The 12,564-nt window shown below is 35.8% G+C and overlaps 1 protein-coding gene and 1 long non-coding RNA gene across 3 annotated transcripts in view; one reads left to right on the top strand and one right to left on the bottom strand.

Moving 5' to 3' along the window:
• The window catches only part of LOC306843745 (meiosis 1 arrest protein-like), a 50,906-nt gene that overhangs the window by 23,223 nt on the left and 15,119 nt on the right, over positions 1 to 12,564 (top strand). The gene's annotated exons all lie outside the window — the stretch shown is intronic.
• LOC306843761 lies at positions 9,819 to 11,996 on the bottom strand. The gene is made up of 3 exons (XR_013781865.1): positions 11,931 to 11,996; positions 11,765 to 11,845; positions 9,819 to 11,204 (listed from the first exon to the last, which is right to left on the bottom strand). It is a non-coding gene; the product is annotated as an uncharacterized lncRNA (long non-coding RNA).

Genomic DNA, 12,564 nt, shown 5'->3' with positions numbered 1-12,564 from the left:
CATATTGTTTAAATGAGTTTAAATGTTACTATTATTTTGTCCTCTCTCTAACATTGTTTAATCAAAACTTTCTCATCTTGAGCAAAAAAGAAAGATAACAGTTTCAAAGTTTAAATTTCAACCTAGCCTTCTAACAACAATTTATATTATATATATATATATATATATATATATATATATATATATATATATATATGTATATGAATGTTCATAGCCTACAGATTAATAATGCTAAATGTAGATCAGAAACGTCTTGTTACATCTGGTTTGAGTCGTAAGTTATAGATAGATAAATACATAGTACGAAAAAGTGCAGCATTGCTATACTTGCAGCATTGTTGTTTTTTTTCTGCTGTATTTTAGGCACCTGCGCGCGTCCGGAGAGAGAGAGAAAACGCACGGAGCTGAAAGGGCTTGAATAGAGCACGTTAAAATAGCTTTAGATATGAGGATATAGCACTGAAAGATATGTACCATAAACAACCCTGAGCGCTTGTTATGTGATCCGCTCCGCTGTTTTGATGCGCTGCTCACTTAAAAAGGTGCTGCTGTTACGGCTTGCGGTGCGGATGGTTGCCATTTTAATAATGAATATTAAAATGTTCACTGTATAAGGAATAATAAGTGATTATTTATATAACATTATTACATATGTTATATAAAGCTTGAAGCATCGGCATCGGCATCGGTATTGGCCGATCACCATGACAAGAAATTGGTACTTGGTATCGGCTGCAGAAATCCTGATCGGAGCATCCCTAATTAAAAATAATAACTGTCAATTCTGATTTCATGGTGACTTTAAGAATACAAAAAGTGTTTGGTTTTAAAGTTTTTTATTTATTTATTATTTATTTTTATTATTTTTAGTTTAAAATAAATAATCATTCTTAAAGTATTCAACTCCTTTATTGTTCAGATGAAAATAACCATTTTCAAAATCTGTCACTGGTTCATGCATTTGCTATTCACTATACATAGTGGAACCACATAGCTCATTAAATAGGGAACCAGTGAATGAAAATAAGTGCACACATTCAGACATTGATTAGACACCGAGATGCTTTGGAGGTGACACATAAAACTTTTTTGTTTTACACAAACATATAATTTCATGTCTTATAAAGGCTGTTTTTTATTAGGCTCATAGTTGTTTGTCATGCTTAATTTATGTTCAATATGATGTAAAAGTTACAAGCTGAAAATTCTCTGCAACCATTTCCATACTGAATTATGGGTGAAGGAATAGATCAAAATAAGAGCAGCTCCTTTAACAATTCACTTTCATTGCATTGGTGAGAGAATCATGAACATTCTGCCCAGCATGTCTTTATGGGTTTGGAACAACATGAAGGTGAATAAATGATGACAGAATATTTCATTTTGGGGTGAACTGTGACTTTAAATGAGTTCCAATATGTAGATGGGAACATTTGTGGGATGAAAGACCATCTGTGCAGCACTCCATCAACTAAATCTCATTGGTAGAGTGGCTAAATGAAGGCTGCTCCTGTGTAAAATTCATTCAACAACCCTGCCTTAGTTTGCCAGTCAGCATGCAAAAGGAAAGAGATTTACTGTAACCCTTTCCTTTGTTTGGCAAAACCAGCTGCCTCCAAGCTAACGTGTAGAACATCATAATAACAGCTACAGTAAAGCATAGTTGTGGCGGCTATATCACATTTTTGCAACAGTGTGAAAATGTTACAAAAGCACCATTAAATACTTTCACTATTAATCTGTTTATGTATATGTACTACTGAACATACTCCTTTAAGTCCCATGAAATATCCTGATGAGCATAGTTTTCAGTGATAACTTAGAAGTTGGGCATGCCAAAGTACTCATCTCCAATTACAAGAGAAAGTCTTGTGAATTTTAATTGTGTATATCTACGAAAAAGGCTCAGAAAAGAAGAGTACTCTGGAAGTTTGGATGACAATACACAATTTTTTCTCAGGTCAAATTTGCTGGATAACTCCACCTATTGTTGCTGTTATGATGAATCCTCTGATAACAAGGCTCTGGAGTCTTTTTGCAGTATGTGGTTAAACTGTTGAGCTGAAGAGATTTCAATTGCTTACTCAAGTGACTACATTACCATAACATTAAAGTTTATGTATATTCAATGAACACACTCTGAGACTGTTGGAGCCAGTGGATACTTGACCTCTGATTGCTGGTACAGCAGATTAAGTGAATAATGTGCAAAAAGAGGAATGCATATTTAATGCATAATAAGTATGCTTCTCACAGTGTGGCTAGTGCATTGCTATCTTTTTCCAATTTTACAAAGAAACAAAATAGATCAAGAAATCTTAGAAACGTATATTTTGTTACAACACCATTAACCATTTCTGTCAAAGCTGTGGTGTAGTGGACTGTGCGCATACTCAGGATCTGTATGAATGGCTTTTACAATTTCTCTGAAATGGGAACATTAGGATGGTTCATGTGCATATGTTTTGTGATGGAACATCTGCCATGTTCATCTTTAGCAGGTACTGTAGGCATCATTTTTGTGGTATATTGTCGAGATATAAACATAGAATCATGGATCACAGTATATATCATTGTCAAGTATATGTTACCAACACTTCAACTTAGAGGATCTATATGCAATTGCTTCTTCACACTATGTAAAAACGGGTACAGTGCAAGATTTATGATTTTCCAAATTATTTTCCGTGCCATGTCCCCGAAGTCATGGATTTTTAAGTCTTGTCTTGCCCTCAGGAACAGTTATAATTTGTCATGTCGGTCAGTCATGTCCACGGAGACTCGTCTGGGGCAGGCGACTCCTCTTGTTGTGGCCACGGAGGCCATTCCCAGCCGCCTGCCTCCTTGTCACGGAACTCCTTGTCTTCTTCCTTGTCATGCCCAGAAGAAGCCTCAGCTTCCGAGCTAGCCCAGGAGGGCTTCCTGTTCCTGTGGGCTATCCGGCCTTCCGGGAGGGGGGAGTTATGTCAGTCCTCTGTCATGTGTGTCATGTGTTCCTGCCTCTTGTGTCCTTGTTTGGTTTGTTTCCTGTCCTTGTTTAATGTGATTATTAGTTGATTCTTGTCCAGGGGCCCGTTTCAGAACGGAGGTTAAGTGAAAACCCTGAAATCAGGGAAACTCTGGGTTTTCGGTTTCAAAATGGGAGGTTTGTCAAACCTGAGAAAGCAGGGTAAGTCAAGCCCGTTTCTGAAAGAGAGGTAACTTATATTCTGAGTCAGTTACCGTAGTAACTTACTCTGTGAACCTAACCTGGTCGGGAGCAGGTTTTCTTCGGTAAACCCAGAGTTTCTTTCGGTCTCCTCCCCCTTTTTATAGTGTTAGCGAAGTTTAAATACCTTATTCATTCATTCACACTGCAAAATAGATTTTCTTACAAATTCTTGAAATAAGACAAAATAAGTATTTTTGTCTTATTTCAAGTAGTGTTGTCACGATACTGGAATTTCTAACTTCGATACGATACCTTGAAAAATATCGATACTCGATACCATTGTCGATACCACGGTGAAAAAAACTGCCACAATATTAAGGGGGTAATTTTTTTAATTTAAAGATAAATGTAACAAGTCGAGAACATGTGGTATATTTTACATGAACAAAAAAATGTCTTGAGATACTGCATTTGTTGATTTATTTATTAATCTTTTATTAATCTTAGTTAAATGTTAATTGAAACTAACGTTTACTAATACATGTACTAATTAAAATCCAAAGTTCTATTTGTTGATATTCTCATTTGCTTCATAACCAAAATATTTCCAGATATAGGGCCCTATGAAATCCGTTTTATTTTTCCCCAAATTCCGTTTTATTTTTTTCTACATTAAATTTTTTCCGTTTGAATTTTTCTGGACTCTTTTTTTTTAATGGTCAAATTAAATGCTATTAATCTAAAAACATGTCTAATTCATTAAAATCATGAAAATTATACAATTTTACATTTAATTTATTAAAAGTGTAACAAAAATGACACGTTTAGGGCCGTATGAAATGTTTTATTTTTTTCTCACCTTATGTTTTATTGTTACCAAATTCTGTGTTTTAGCATGTCTATTATTTGATGCATACAAACTATTTTTATTTATTCTTACAGTAGCCTTATGAAATGTGTTTTCCCCCTCAGAAATTCTGTGTTGTGTATTTAAATTTTACTGGATATCAGATGAAGGCATAAAACAATTTTAATTAATTTATATTTGAATTAATGAAAATTAAACATTTACATTTTTGGCAAATGAAGGGGATTTACTATTAAAATTAAAATATTTTGTGATTATGTCTTTTAAAAAATTAACAGTAGTAGTAAGTAGTAGTATTATGTACATTCTACTAAATAATAGTAATATAGTCTATTTCTGGCACACGGTCTTTAATAGGCCGTAAATTAAACCGAACTTTTATTTTGACGGGTTGCCGTGAATACTTCTAAAGTCCTGTGTGTGTATGATATGATGCTAGTTTTACTCAAAGTAAATGGTAAAATGCTCGTAAAGTGCCTTTCAGATCAGTTCTGGAGATATTGTTGATGTATTTATGTCCTCATTGAGAGGCAGACGCTGAAATCACCGCGAGCGCCACATTAGTAAACACAACCGCACCTGCAGCACATTCACACAGAACATGCAGGATTCATATTTAAATCTACTTTTGCTTAATATTTACAGATACTAGTCCATATCGCGATTTGATTTAAGTGTAATGACCTACTTTTGATTAATTCATCCAAACTTTGACAAATTCTGTGACATTCCGCGTTAAACTGTAAATTCCGTTTTTATGGCTGGATTCCGTGGTGTTCTCTGCATCGCGGAGATCATAGATCCTACAGATAGCGCTCCTGCTGTGTTCTTTAACAACCAGAGCAGTCATCTTTCTATTCACTTCACTTTTGCTATTTAACCAGAGTGAAGGAGACGAGTGCGGTCACGTGTGGTGCTTGTCCACGCGCCTTTGGAGAGAAGTTAAAGTGACAGCTCGGCTAGTATCGGTGTATCGATACTTCGGGAAATTAATATTGGTGATATATTAATTTCTCAAATTAATATTTGAGAATTTTTTCTGGGCACAAATCCGTCAAAGAAGGGTTTCACAGGACTGTAAGTCAGTGGTATAAAAATTGGTTTAAATGAGGCTGATCTGATAAATGATGTTCACTTGATAACATCATTCTGTGACGTCTGTAAGTAACCCAATAATCCAAATTTCCTTCAGGACTTCCAGTGTGGAAGCTTGAATGCACTGATGACAAGCATATCCCCACCATCACCCCTTCTGAAAATGAAACCGATTACTTTATGGAATGGAAGGATGCCAGATGGAAGGGTAGTATAAGCCATAACCACCACCACAGCTGTTAAATAAACAAATTAGTCACAATTTTTTGGTCATCTTTATTTCCTAATACAAAAGAAAAAGTTATTTTTATAAGTTACTTTTGGATTTTAGAAATCTTCCAATACTTGACCATCTCCTCTTCAGCTGTCAGTGGTGCAGGTGCAGGTTCTCCCCCCTTTTTGGGAGCCTCTGCTTTCTTGCTGTCGACAAGTCAGTAGTTAATTTATTACTGTAATTAAGAAATGTAACAGGTTGGATTAGAGAATATTTAATTATGTGAAAAAAGCTGCATTGAAATAGACACTGAATGATATTTAATGTCAAAAGTCATGTAGCCCACACCAATGAACCTTTCATGTTTAAAGCTTTACCTTGATTGAATTGTGTTTTTATACTTCATTTTTAGCTGCTGCCATGTTCTTGTTTCTTTTTTCTGTCTTTTTCTTTCTTTTTTTTTTTTTTTGTGATCATGAGATACCATTAAAATGAATTTTAGTTAAATAATTTATAGTTTTCACCTCTGATATTATAAAAGTTATTAAGTTATTGGCAGTTATTAAGAATTAAAGTTATGCATTAACGGAAGTACGCACACTGATGTCTTTTTGGCGGGAGCTGTTGCCATGGTGAATCGTAATTTCGGGGCTCCGCTGATCATGACTTTTCATAGTCATGGTGCACGAGCTTAACTCAGAGTCAACCTACTCAGAGTTGAGTAAACTAACTCAGTTCAGCTGTTTTGTAACCGAAAACTCAGAGTTTCCTGTCTCAGAGTAAGTCAACTCTGAGTTCATGTTTAAACTCAGAGTTGGTTGAACCTCCTTATTGAAACAGGCCCCAGCTGTGTTTGTGTAATTAGCCTGTGTATTTAAGTTCTTGCCTGTTCAGTTTTGTGTCGTCTGGTCTACTCGTTACTCCCCGGTGTTCCTGTTTGTGTCAGCACTGCCTTGTTTTGCCCTCCCTTGTTTGAAGTAAAGACTGTTCATTTGAGTTTACATCCTCGTCTGCTTGTTCTTGTATCGTCCTCGTGTGTGCACCGTGACACCAATATTTTAATCAAATCTTATTTTATTCTTCTTATTTTTTTATTATTATTTTTAGGTACACAGGTTTTTTAAATTTCTTTTTGGAACTGAAAAAAGCATTATTTGTGAATGTTGGCAATCTTCACTCAAAAACTGAGGTGCATAAGCTCGGGTCAGCGAGACTTATGATTCAATCAGTTCAATCAAAAAAAAGGGGGGAGTGATAAAAAGAATGCATCTGATATTTGGTGCTAATAATATAACATAAAACTATATTATAAAGGGTTAAAGTAACCTCTGTCTCTTGAGTGCTTTTTTTTATTAATTTTTTTGAAGTTTAATTTTTTCATTAGAACAGCATGTGCAGTTGTACTATTATTTTTTTGTCTGTACACCAAGTAATGCCATATTGTCAGTGAGCTGAAGGCAAGAGATGTTGTTTGTTTTCTGCCATTTCTGTCACTTACTTGGCTCGTGGCATGTCATACTGCCTAAACCATTGAACTGTCTAGTTACCAGAATTTGTGCAATTCTGTGTGCAATTTACATTTAATTTTTGATACTGCAGTATTTTTAAGTATTGTTTACTATATTACCCTAGCCCCAAATACCAGGTGTATCATAAAACATTGACCATTGTACATCTCTTTTCACAACTAAAAAATCATCTTTCACTTGGTTGAAGTCATGGATTCAATGTCTAGACAGTCTCTCTGTCTGTCTCTCCATCTCCCCCTAAACTTCATCTGTCCATCTCCCCCTAAATCTCAGTTACTCATTTTCTCATATATTCCATGCCTCTTTTTCTCCCCCTCTCTGTCTGCAACCCTGTTTTTATCCATTTCAGAAGTGACAGATTTAGTGATGTGGTTTGGGAGAGTCATGGGAGCAAAAGTGTCCTGTCGTACCACCCATGCCCATCTCTCTCTCCAACTCACCCCTCCTCTGGGTCTGTAGTGTTGCTATGGTAATTTCATGGCGTGATTAGGATAACATGCTGATGTGAAAAGCAGGACCTACGTTAATGTCACTAAGCCTTTTGTTTTGTAAGATAAAGTGTGAGTGGGTGTGAGTGTGTGGAATTTTTGGGATATATTGCCAGTTGTTAGGAAGCTTACAGCAAAATAGGTCTGTAGATTAGCCCCATGTGGCTGGACTGGCCTCGACAACAGACAGAATGAACCAATTTTTTTAATTTGTTAATCGTGCTGAAAGGCTTAGCTTTGTGTGCGCAAACCATCTGTTGCCATTGCAAGTTTTCTCATTGTCAGTTTCATCTTGTACATTTTCAATTACGCTAACTCATTCACCACACTGCTGCCAAAAATTCATAGCCTTGCAATTCATAATCTCTTTTCTTACATTTACATTTATTCATTTAGCAGATGCTTTTATCCAAAGTGACTTCAAATGAGCAATACAACAAAGTGATTCATCCTAAGGAAGCAGTAATATGAGAGGTGCTGTGATATATAACGTTCCAGGATTGTTTGATGGAATACAGACTAGATTAGAGATGAAAGAAAGAAAGAGAGTCACTTTAGTGCATTGAGAGAATTCAATAAGTTGCTCTTAGAAAAGATGAGTTTGTAGATGTTTCTTGAAATTGCAAGTGACTCAAGATCATTCCACCAGCACAGAGCAGTGAAGGCGAATTTTCATTTAACTGATTTTGTGCCCTGTGCTCTGTGATCATTCTCCTGGGTTCTTAAACCAACACAGACACAGAGACTCCTGAATTATAGCTTAAATACATTTAAGATCTCCATATCTTGAGTATGGTTTAAGGTGACCAGATTTTTCTGAAATGAAAACCAACATTTCCTAGTTCAGTGGTCAAAATATCACTATTTTCTTGCACCCTTAGATTCCAGATTTTCAAATAGTTGTATCTCGGCCAAATATTGTCCTATCCTAACAAACCATACATCAATGCAAAGCTTATTTTTTCAGCTTTTATAAATCTCAGCTGTTTAAAAACAACAACAACAAAAAAAAACAATTTGAAACTCAGTTTCGAAAAATGTACCCTTATGACTGGTTTTGTTGTCCAGGGTCACATATATTAATATCATAATTAATAATTATAGCGATGTTTGAGCGTCAAACTTACCCTAGTTTTTTAATACAATTCACCAAAAATCACGCTATGAAAAATAGTAAATGGTAACTATTGAACATACCAAACATATCAAAACAGTATTATAACAAAATTATGGCTTTACAAAAACACATTCAAATAAAACAATAAAAGTGAGAACATATGATAAATAAAACTGTATTCAGCAAATATGTTTAATATTTTCTAACTGTATTTAACAGTTTTACAAACTGTGAGTACAGTAATTACAACTTTTCAGATTTTTGTTATGCTTTTGGAGATGGATCTTTTCTGTCCCTAATTTGGCTTAGTATTTAGCATTTTAGGCTCATTTTGACCAAAGTTGCCAAAGACGGCAAAAGTTTCAGGAAAATTTAATTTTGTGTGCAAAATAATCCTGCAACCTTATCATGCCTTGTTATACAGTGCACACAAACAGTATTTATTTGTTTTAACGTGTAGTTATTATGTGACTACCTTGAAACCAGTAACTGCATCTCTTTTGATAATTGATGACAATGGCAGTAATCAGTATAACTTGCAGTGCCCTCTGCTGGTGAAAATAATCACAATCGTACGATTGCCAGCTGGCTATTGGTTGGGCTTTTACAGTGTAATTGCGGGAACATTTCCCGGGACAGCTCCAGTCAGGGACAGGACATCACAATCCGATCAAGCAGATCATCAGTCAATCAGGACACGGCGCGTTTACTTTTGGCAACGTTATCTGGATAACCGATCTGCGCAACATTTAAATAAGTCTGCAGAGAATACGTGTACGAGTCTCACTAGTGCTCCACAGCCTGGTGTTGTCCATCTTTCTTCAGACCGTTCGTGAGAGAGGAGGCAGGGTTTTGTGTGATGTTGACCGTGATGCGTGATGTTGACACGATGGCTGGATTGCGTTTACATCACACTGAGATCCGATCACAATGCGTCCTTGACTACTTCTGGACCAGGACATGCTGATCTGATGTCATTCCGATCAGAAGCGCGATTACACTTGTCTTTTCAATGTGTATGTGGACAACATCCAAGTGTAAACGCAGCCATTTATGTTAAAAATGTATGTTTTTTTTTTTTATCTGTTTAAAATAAATGGTGTTCTTTATCTTGAAAGAATCCTGAAAAAAATTTATCATGGCTTCCACAAAAATATTAAGCACCACAATTACTATTGATTATTGAGCACCATATCAGCATATTAGAATGATCCAAAGGGTCATGCACCACTGAATACTGGAGTAAATATAAAAGCTACATGAATAAATTACATTTCACAATACATTAATATAGAAAACAATCTTTATACACTTTTTCACAATATTACAGTTTTTCTATTTTTTTAGTATTTTATTGTCATCATTACTACAACAAACATTTTCTGTTATTACTTGGATAGTACACTTTTCAATTAATCTATGTAGGTTTATAATGGATATGGTTCTCACCTTATTGATGAGCAGCCATGTGCCTCCGTAATAATGTTCTGATAATTGCAGCACAATTAAAGTGAAAATAGTTGCAGAACATAAGTGATACTCTATTAGACAGTATATTAGCGAAAGCGCTTTTCTTCCTGTTTTCTTAAATTCAAAAAGTTGGGGGGAGGCTGTCGCACTCGGGCTCGGTACAAGGCAGTTGTGCCTATAGTGTGAGTATGCCCTTAGTGAGCTTCTTTCAAAAACCTTATATGGTCTCTCCCATGCACATTCTCTTTAATGCACACATGCACAAAGACTCGCTGTCTGTGACGAATAATGAAGATGGCTATGAAGGTAAAATGACATCAAAAAGATTTGCATGCGCAGGGTAAGATTTGTGAAAGTGTACATAAGATAGCAAGCGCAAATTAATTTTGCATGCACAAGAAAAGATTTGTAAAAGTGTAAATTGTATTTCAAGCATAAGAAAAAAAGATTTGCAGCCTTTTACTGATTTTTGTAAGCATAATTCATCTGGCCTCATTAGTGGTTAGTTTCATGTACTTCTCAATAATGACTGATTTGCTTATTTGAATCAGCAGTGTTTTGATTCATCCATTTAGTCTCCAAACTAATGAACAAAATGTGATCCCTTGTTCCTCGAGCTCAACTACAAGGTCAAGTGTTTGACTTTCAGAGAATGCAAATACAGAACTTTGTGTGAATACACTGTAAGCCGCTTTGAATAAATGCAAGTTGTAATGTTGGATTAATAGGTGGCAGAAATCAGATTATTAAGAGTCAAAATTCATAGAGCAGAAAGACGTATAAGGTGAGAAAGAAACCATGGAGAAAGTGGACACAAAGGAGAGTAGGTGAAACTTGGAGTAGGGGAACTGGAGGAAGAAAGGCTGTTAAAAGATGTAAGGGTGAAAAAACAGTAAGGTACACAATAAGAGAATTACAAGACATAGGATTGGTAGGAATAAAGGAAGATGTCTGACAGAAAATTGAGTGGCGAAGTATGAGCATGAAGGACGGTGACTAACTTAATTAAGCCTGCAATAAAAGGAAACAGAATGTGGTAAGGAAAATTATGTCAAAAACATCTTTTGCCTGAAGCGAATGTGCAGAACAAAGAGTAACCAAAAAACTCCCATTCATCCATGACAGATTAACTGTGACTCATCAGTAGGAGCCTTTTTTTGAGGATGTACACATTCAGTTGGCTCTTCTCTTGGATCATGCAGAATCTGTGTCCTCTGCCCACATGCCAAAGCATCAGAAGGACATTTCATAAGAGACTCACTACAAGCATGCCTGTAAAACATTGGTAGTCAAAAGATAGAGTTATTTGTTTGCATTGCCCTGAGAAACCGATTAAAAAGATACATGCCCTGGAAACTAATTGGGGTTTTCTCTTACATGTTTTTTTTTGTGTGTGCCAGTAACATTTGAAGGATCTAAAATTGAATTTTGCCCTTGTGTAATGCAAGGACATGACACTCTCATTCTAGTATTCTTGCAAAGAAAAAGAAGCATCTTGGATATTTCGTTTTGTCTCACTATCTCTGTTTTTGTCCCTTTCCAAAATGGAGAAAATGTAGCTCTTTGAAATGAGATGATGGGTGTAGGAGTGCGTGGGTGTGTGTGTGTACGGGAGCGTCTGGCTGTCACGGTGGTCTGTCCTCATACTCAGATTCATCACTTAGTGTGCGTTTCCCATGAGAATGCGACTATGGCGATGATTCTGTTTGTAGAGGATTTAAAAGTAAAATGTTCTCTCTCTCCCTTTCTGCTTTTGATCTCTGCCTGTCTTTGACTCTCTCTCTTAAAAACAGGAGAGCTATTTAGTTGCAGTCTTTCATTTTGCGCCTTACCTGTTTAATGCAGCGCTTAAAAAATGAGGCGGTTTATGCCTGGCTCTGCTTGTTGACTCTTTCAGTTTGATGTGTCTGTACCTGTAATGTAAATGACAATTGATGAAATTGTTACACAACAAAGGGACATCTTTGTTATATTTGGTACAGTTAATACCATGCTTACCCTTAGCAGGCAGTTTATGCCAGTATAGAACTGCGTTGTTTAACCCAGATGATCAATTACTGATTTCTGAAAATCAGTAAAACTGTAATATTGAGAAACATTACAATTTGAAAGAAATGATTTCTAGTACAGGTGCATCTCAAAAAATTTGAATATCGTAAAGAAGTTAAAAGTGTTTATGTAACATTTCAAAAAGTGAAACATTTTCACATATATTCTAGATTCAATACATGTAAAGTAAAACATTTCAAAAGTTTTTTTTGTTTGTTTTAATTTAGATTATTAGAGCTTACAGCTCATAAAAGTCAAAAATCCAGTATCTATTTCCTGAGATCAATCAAAATAAGGATTTGCAAAACAGAAAAGTTAAAGTTCTTTAAAGTTTGTTCATTTATGCACTCAATACTTGGTGGGGGCTCATTTAGCACAAAAATTACAGCATCAGTGAGGTATGGCATGGATGCGATCAGCCTGTGGCACTGCTGAGGCACTATTAAGCCTAGATTCCATATGGGTCAGGCATGTTGGCTGGCCAATCAAGCACAGTATATCATGGTCAGCAAACCACTTAGAAGTGGTTTTGGCACTGTGGGCAGGTGCTAAAGTCATGCTGGAAAATTAAATCAGCATCTCC

Source organism: Barbus barbus, assembly GCF_936440315.1.
Source record: "Barbus barbus genome assembly, chromosome: 2".
NCBI classification, from domain to species: domain Eukaryota; kingdom Metazoa; phylum Chordata; class Actinopteri; order Cypriniformes; family Cyprinidae; genus Barbus; species Barbus barbus.
The sequence above is the reverse complement of the archived record's forward strand: the minus strand, read 5'-3'. Positions and strand labels throughout refer to the sequence as shown.